Source organism: Orycteropus afer, unplaced genomic scaffold (genome assembly GCF_000298275.1).
Source record: "Orycteropus afer afer isolate SDZICR_OR568_19922 unplaced genomic scaffold, OryAfe1.0 scaffold00109, whole genome shotgun sequence".
Lineage (NCBI taxonomy): Eukaryota > Metazoa > Chordata > Mammalia > Tubulidentata > Orycteropodidae > Orycteropus > Orycteropus afer.
The window spans coordinates 3193374-3199964 of NW_006921696.1; positions in this window are offsets into that span (position 1 = coordinate 3193374).

Here is a 6591-nt window from a genome sequence, read left to right on the forward strand (position 1 = left end):
ATGGCATAGTGTGTAAGCCATTTGGCTGCTAACCAGAAGGTCAGTGGTTCAAACCCACCAGCTGCTCCATGGGAGGAAGATGAGGCAATCTACTTCTGTAAAGATTTACAGCATTGGAAACCCAATGGGGATCTCTATGAGTCAGAATCGACTTAATGGCAGTGGGTTTCGTTTTGGTTTTGGTATAGATACATACAGAAAAACATATAGATGCAAAAGTGTCTTTGTGAATATAAATAAAACCATATACATATATTCCCTACCTCTGTCCACTGAGAGGGCCTAAGAGCAATCAAACCCCAATAACAATGAGCACATCTACCACCCAGATACTGAGTTATAAAAATGGTTCCCCATAAAGCAACCTAAATTTCACAGAGAAACAGATGACTTCAGAGCTGGGGCAGGGAGAGTGTTAGATGAACTCGTAACATCTCGTTATGCCAGAAAGCAAGGAAGTCATCGAAGAAGGATGGTTAAATGTCAAAAGGATGTAGAAGCCAGCTGGAAGGGGCTCCCATTTAGCCAAATTAGAGATAATTTGAGCATCAGAGTAAAAGATAGTAAATCATAGCGTACTGAATAAAACAGGAAACCATGTATATTATTTTCCTAGAGTTGCTCTAAAAAATTACCACAAACTTGTTTTTAAAAAACAGAAAATGGTTTTCTCACAGTTCAGTAGGCCAGCAGTCTGAAATCAGGCTTGCTTTCTTCTGGAGACTCTGAGGAAGAATCCATTCCATGCCCCTTTCTTAGCTGCTGGTGGTTGCCCTACTTGTTCCTTGGTTTGTAGACACATCACTCTAATGTCTGCCACCATCTTCACATTACCTTTTTCTCTGTGTGAAACAAAAAACAGACTCACTGCCATCAAGTCAATTCTGAGTCATAGTGACCTTATAGGGTAGAGTAGAACTGCCCCATAGAGGTTCCAAGGCTGTAAATCTTTATAGACGAAGGTTGACTCATTTTTCTCCCTTGCAGTAGTTCTTGGGTTCAAATCACCAGCTTTTCATTAGCAGTCAAATGCTTTAACCATTAAACCACCAAAACTCCTGGTGACCCTATGATGCAGATTCTAAATCCAGGATAATCTCATCTCAAGATCCTTTAGTTAATTACATCTGCAAAGACCCTATTTCCAAAATAATGGTCACATTTACAAGTGTGAATTTTTTTTGTCAGTGTTCCCTCCCCTCCCATCCCTGGTAATCAACAAAGAAACCAACAAAGAAAGTTTCCTTCCATATATAAACCTTTCCTTGACTTTTTACAATAATGAACTAATACAATATTTGTCTTTCTGTAAGTGACTTATTTCACTCAGCATAACATCCACCAAGTTTATCCATGTTACACGGTCGTTTGCAGATTTCTACGTTATTCTTTAGTGTTGCATTGATGGGAACCTAGGTTGTTTCCATCTTTTTTGCTATTGTAAATAGTGCTGCAATGAACATGGGTGTGCATATATCTGATCTTGTCCTGGCTCTCACTTCTTTAGGATATACACCTAGTAATAGGATTGCTGGGTCAAATGGTATTTCTAATTCCAAATTTTATGGAATTTCCATACTGCTTTCCACAATGGGTGTATCATTCTACCGTCCTACCAGCAGTGTATGAGAGTCCCAATCTCTCCACATCCTCACAAGCATTTGTTATTTTCTGTCTTGTTGAACTTTGCTACTAGTGCTGGGGCAAGATGGTATCTCATTGTTGTTTTGATTTACATCTCTCTAATAGCTAATGATCGTGAGCATTTCTTCATATGTTTGTTGGCCACCTGAATATCCTCTTTGGTGAAGTGTCTATTCATGTCTTCTGCCCATTTTTGAATTGATTGTTTGTCTTTTTGTTATTGAGGTGCTAGAATTTTCTAGAAATTTTAAAGATAAGTCTCTAGTCAGATATGTCATTGCCAAATATTTTTTCCCAATCTGTAGTTCCCTTTTGACTCTTTTGGAGAAGTCTTTGGAAGCACATAAAAATTTAGTTTTTAGAAGGTCCCACTCATCTGGTTTCTCTTCTGCTGTTTGTGCATTTTAGGTTATGCTTGACAAGACTTAGACATATCTTTTTGCTGTACGTAATTCAACCCTCTACACCAGGAGTCCAAATAGATTTAAATAAATGAGTTACTTGAAAATTCGATGAGAAACAGTTTCAAGGTAGATAGAGAACTGTCAAGTTGACTCCATTTTGTGATGACCTTATACACAACAGAACAAATCATTGTCTCAATCACAGCCATGTTTGAATCCATGCAGCTATTGTGCCAGTCCATCTCAACAAGGGTCTCCTCACCCTAGTTGGCCCTCACTTTACCAAATATGCTGCTCTGCTTTGCAACTGATGATGCGTTCTTCTTCCTCCTATGCCCAAAGCAAGCAAGTAGGACAATGTTCTGCTATGATCCATAAATTTTGTTGTTGTTGTTGTTGTTAAGAATATATATGGCAAAAACATACACTATTCAAGTGCCTACATATACAATTCAGTGACATTGATTACATTCTTTGAGTTGTGCAACCATTCTCACTTTCTTTGTCTTAGCTGTTCCTGCCCCATTAACATAATATCAATTTCATAATCATTAACATAATCTCAGAATGTCAACGTGATCCCATATAGATAGATTTTAAAAGAGCACGGTGCTCAAGACAGACATTCTTCACCAGTCAAGCCAAACCATTGTTAGGTTTTAAGAAAACTTCAGGGGATATTTTTGGTTTAAGGCTTACAGATTATTTTAGGCAAGAGTTTTAAGGGTTCATCCAGTTCCCATGGCTCCAGAAAATCTGAATTACTTGAGAATCTGGAATTCTGCATTTTTTGTCCTTTTGAGCAGTACTCTTCTATAAAATTTTTATCAAAATGTTCAGTAATGGTAGCCAGGCACTAACCAATTCTTCTGGTCTATGGCAAAGGAGGCACATAAGGTTTACGTGAGATAATTTTCAGAAGTAGATCACCAGGCTTTTCTTCTTAAACTGCTTTAATCTGGAAGCTCAGCTGAAACCTGTCCACCATGGGTGACCCTGTGGGTACCTAAAATAACAGTGGTATAGCTTCCAGCATTACAGAACACAAAAGCCACCACAGTATGACAAACTGACAGACAAGTGGTGAAGTTTCAAAGTGTCAAGTAGTAAAAGAGTAACTACCAGTGGAAAAACCTGGCAGGCAGACACTAACTTAATCAGGTAGTAAAAGTGAGCTTTATTAATAATGGGACAAATCTGAGTTACATATCACTTAATAGACAGCAAAGAGAAGAATGTTGTTTTATTCCTACCAAAGATGCATAACCTCAATGGAATCATGAGGAAATGTCAGACAGCCACAAATTAAGGAACACTGTACAAGATAAAATGAAAAAAAATAAAATAAAATACCACTGCTGTCAAGTTGATTCCAACTCATAGCGACCATTTAAGACAGAGTAAAACTGCCCCCGTAGTATTTCTAAGGCTGTAAATCTTTACGAAAGCAGACAGCCACATCTTTTTCCAACAGAGCAGCTGGTAGGTTTGAATCACTGACTTTCTGGTTAGTAGCCATGTACGTTAACTGCTGAACCACCAGGGCTATGTACAAAATATCTGGCCTGCAATCCTTTAAAGAGGTCATAAAGATCAAAGAACGATTTACAAGACTAAAATGGCAACAAAATGCAGCATGTGGTTTTGAACTAGATCTTTTGCTATAAAGCATATTATCAAAAAAACAAAAACCTAAACTCACTGCCGTTGAGTCTGATCGTACTCACAGCGACCCTTCCTTGGGTTTCTGAGGCAGTATCACTACAGAAGTAGATTGCCCAATCTTCCTTCTGAGGAGTGGCTGGTGGGTTTGAACCACTAGCCTTCTGGTTAGCATTCAAGTGCCTTAGGCACTATGCCACCAGAGCTCCTAGGATGATTGGAAAAACTTAAATGGACCTAAGAATAGAAGTTAGTAATTATTAGTGTTAATTTCCTTATTTTTATGGTGGTGGTGGTTGTTGTTAAGTACCATCAAGTTGACTCCAACTCATAGCAACCCTATGTACAACAAAACAAAACACTGTCCAGTCCTGTGCCAGCCACACAATACTTGCTATAGCTGACCAAGCCCATTGTTGCAGCCACTGTGTCAATCCATCTCGTTGAGGGTCTTCCCCTTTTTTGCTGACCCTCTAAATTACCAAGCATGATATCCTTCTCCAGGGAATGGTCTCTTCTGATAACATGACCAAAGTAGATGAGACAAAGTCTAGCCATTCTAGCTTCCAAGGGGCATTCCAGGTGCACTTCTTCCAGGACAGATTTGTTTGTTCTCTGGCAGTCCACAGTACTTTCAGTATTCTTCACCAACACCACAACTCAAAAGCATCAACCCTTCTTCAGTCTTTTGTATTCATTGTCCTGCTTTCACATTCATATGAGGCAATTGAAAATACCATGGCTTGGGTTAGGCACACCTTAGTCTTCAAAGAGACATCTTTACTCTTCATTGCTTTAAAGAAATCTTTTGCAGCAGATTTGCCCAGTACAATGTGTCATCTGATTTCTTGACTGCTGCTTTCATTGGTGTTGATTGTGGAAACAAGCAATATGAAATTTTTGGCAACTTCAAACTTTTCTCCATTTCTCATGATGCTGTTTATTGGTACAGTTGTGAGGATTTTCGTTTTCTTTATGTTGAGGTGTAATCCATACTGCAGACTGTAGTCTTTAATCTTCACCAGTAAGATTAAAGCACTTGAACACTTGCTTCAAGTCACCTTCACTTTCACCAAGTAAGATTGTGCCATTTGTGTATCACAGGTTGTTAATGATTCTTCCTCCAATCCCGATGCCACATTCTTCATATAGTCCAGCTTCTTGGATTATTTGTTCAATATGCAGATTGAATAAGTATGATGAGAGGCTACAACTCTAACGTACTCCCTTTCTGATTTTAAACTATGCAGTATCCCCTTATTCTTTTCAAACGACAGCCTCATGGTCTATGTACATGTTCCTCATGAACACAATTAAGTGTTCTGGAATTCCCATTCTTCTCAATATTATCTATAATTTGTTATGATCCACACAATTGAATGCTTTTGCATAGTCAATAAAACACAGGTAAACATCTTTCTGGTATTCATTGCTTTCAGCCAAGATCCAGCTAACATCAGCAATGATATCCTTCATTCCATGTCCTCTTCTGAATCCAACTTGCATTTCTGGAAGTTCCCTGTCAATATACTGCTGCAACTGTTTTTGAATTATCTTCACCAAAATTTTATTTGTATGTGATATTAATGATATTGTTTGATAATTTTGCATTCTGTTGGATCACTTTTCTTTGGGATGGATACAAATATGGATCTCTTCCAGTTGGCCAGGTAGAAGTCTTCCAAATTTCTTGGCATAGACAAGTAAGTGCCTCCAGTGTGACACCCATTTGTTAAAACATTTCAATGGGTATTCTGTCAATTCCTGGAGCCTTGTTTTTTGCCAATTCCTTCAGTGCAGCTTCAACTTCTTCCTTCAGTACTATTGGTTCTTGATCATATGTCACTTCCTAAAATAGATGAACATCGACTAACTCTTTTTTTCTATTGTTTATTGTGATTTGAGTGAAAGTTTACGGAGCGAATTCGCTTTCCATGCAACCAATTTCTTTTTAGTACAGTGATTCTGTTTATTCTTTCCATCTTCTTTTGATGTTTCCTGCATTATTCAATATTTTGCCTGTAGAATCTTTCAATATTGCAAATTGAGGCTTGAATTTTTTTCTTCAGTTCTTTCAGCTTGAGGAATATAAAATGACTTTTAAGTCATTTTAATATAAAATGATTTTTAGGTCATATTTCTCTGACTCATTCATTTTTCTTATAAAAAATGACCTTCTAATTTTCTAAATTCCTCTTCATATAGCCCACTTTTAAAATTCATATTTTTAAAAATATTTTATTCTGCTTTAGGTAAAAGTTTACACAGAAAATGAGTTTTCCATTCAATAATCCCATACACGTTTTTCCATAACATTGGGTGCAGTCTCTGCAATGTGTCATCTTTCTCCCCATTTTCTACCCAGGATTACTGTTTCCATTCTTCCCTTTTCCTGCCCCTCCCTGCCTTCTCATGTTTGTTTTTGGGCAAACATTGTCCTTTTGGTTTCATATAGTTGAAGGAATGTTCTAAGAACATTCTTCAGAGGTGTTATTGCTTATTTTATAGGCCAGCCTATTATTTGGTTGAGAAGTGGCCTCTGGGAGTGACTTCAGTTCCACATTAGAAGGGTAACTTAGAGCAATAGTCTTGGGGTTCCTCCAATCTCTATCAGACCAGTAAGTTTTCTTTTTTCATGAATTTAATTTTGTTCTACATTTTTATCCTATTCTAACTGGGACCTTCTATTGTGACCCTGGTCAGAACAGTCAATAGAGGTAGATGGGTACATCTAGTTCTTCTGTTCTCAGACTAGAGAGTTGGTGATTCTTGTGGGTCCATTGGACTAATTGCTTCCTTGTGTCTTTGGTTTTCTACATTGTCCTTTGCTCCAGGTGTAAAGATACCAATAGTTGTATCTTAGATGGCCACTTGCAAACTT